Source organism: Penaeus monodon, chromosome 32, assembly GCF_015228065.2.
Source record: "Penaeus monodon isolate SGIC_2016 chromosome 32, NSTDA_Pmon_1, whole genome shotgun sequence".
Lineage (NCBI taxonomy): Eukaryota > Metazoa > Arthropoda > Malacostraca > Decapoda > Penaeidae > Penaeus > Penaeus monodon.
The window spans coordinates 37,345,751-37,347,652 of NC_051417.1; the positions used below are offsets into that span (position 1 = coordinate 37,345,751).

Genomic DNA, 1,902 nt, shown 5'->3' on the forward strand with positions numbered 1-1,902 from the left:
AAATCGGAAGTATTTCCCCTTAAAGAAAAGAAAAAAAATCGATTTCAGGCAGAAGCGTCTGATTGCAGTCTTTCCATTGCGTCCACGGGTATACGGGTGACAGCTCCATAAAGTACATGTTGAACTCACTTATTGTTCCTGTCACTCCCCGTTACCATTGTATTTATTTCCAGAATCTAAGAAGCGGCTCCCTCTTCCATGGGCGGTTTCTACTCGCTTCACAGTGCTGTGGTAACGTTAGTGTCGCCAGTTGTCTCGTGCAAATTCATACAACTATATTCTCGTTTTTCATTTAGCCAAGCAGTTAAGCGAATTCTCTGCCGTGCTAGCAGACGCGTTCATAACACACATAATAGTGTAAGCCCATCACACACAAGTATATTCATGTGTTTATCCGTGTGTATATGTATGCCCTTCCCTTTCAATCTATAACTTATTTCTTTTAATGTCTGAGCTGTTCTGTTACACGCTTCCCTGTGTTTCAGACTATGGTTGTAGTTTTGATGGTTTTAATTAAAAAAGTGTGATAAGAAAATATCTATTTAATGAGACATCTTCAAAATTCGTAAATATAATTCGTGGCCAAAAGTATATGTAAGTCTCAGGCTAATTTACAAGCAAAAAGCGTCTGACTGAAGTCTCTCCGTGGTGTCCACGGCAAACTTCTCGGCCAGACGTCGACCGCCGCTTGCTCCACTGTCTGAGAGTCTACCAGTGCTTGTAGACTGGCTTGTACACGGGCTTATGGTAGACGGGTGGCGGGTGGTAGACGGGGCGAGGTGCGTAGTAGACGGGTCGGTATATCGGGCGGATTGGGCCCTTCTTGTACTTCTTGAACAGCTTGAAGGGTTCGGGGTCGGGGCTGGCGGCGGTGAGCAGCGCCGACAGCGCCACCAGAAGGGTCACGAACAGGGCGGTCTAAGTGTGGTAATAATTAACATTTAGTCATGATATAAATCAAAGAAATAGTAAAAGATGTAAGTGATTTTGGTAAGGATAAGAGCGAGGATTTTTTTTTTCTTTTACAGAAATTAACTGTAATGGACAAAGTTATAGTTTATACTGGGAACTTAAGTTTTCTTTCATTCATACGTTTCCTAATAATCTATAGTACGCAGCAACCCAGAATATCTATCGTCTCTACTTACAATTTTCATCGTGAGGTCTTGGATACCTAGTTCTGATTAGGCCTGAGCTCTACAGCACTATGAGAGAACAGAATAGTTGTCCATATATATAGGGCACTGCGGGATAGCGTGAAAGGATACCCATATTTATATGTGAATATAATTCATGCAGGCTATGTTTTTTTTTTTTTTTTAGAACAAAACCTTTTTAAATGCGTAATAAAAGAAATCAAATAAACTTAACTGACGTTTAACCCAGAGACACTCGCATCAAAATGGAGTGTTCGTTGCATCAAAGGCGATATCAGGCAACCAAAGAGGCCGAGAGGCGACCTTCAAAACGGTGGAGTCAAGCGACATATAATCAGCTGGTATTGGAAAAATGTCTAATATTATCCTGTATTATTATCCTTTAGATTTATAGAACTATACATAATATATAAAAAAAAAAATGTTCTATGATGTTTATTTCCTTATCATTTCCTTTTTTTCATACCTGCACATTCCTACCGAAATTAACTATCCTTGTGATAGTAAAGTGATACTGTTACTCTCAAATAACCAAACAAGAACTCACTCCAATGTTTTTAAGTTTTATTTCTAGCATGCTATTTTCTCATGGCTTACTCTGCATGGATCTACAAAAATTTGATCAATAACAAATCATGATTTGCACGGCAAAGGTAACGTAATGTTCAGTCATTTATTTCATGACATTATATTAGGATGGACGTGTTATACTGTAAAGGGATAATCATTTATTAGGATTAGGAAT

General features: G+C 38.9%; 1 long non-coding RNA gene across 1 annotated transcript; it reads right to left on the reverse strand.

Moving 5' to 3' along the window:
- Positions 1-524: 524 nt before the first annotated feature.
- On the reverse strand, positions 525-1,249 carry LOC119593344. The gene is made up of 2 exons (XR_005230536.1): positions 1,149-1,249; positions 525-918 (listed from the first exon to the last, which is right to left on the reverse strand). It is a non-coding gene; the product is annotated as an uncharacterized LOC119593344 (long non-coding RNA).
- Between the last annotated feature and the right edge of the window lie 653 nt (positions 1,250-1,902).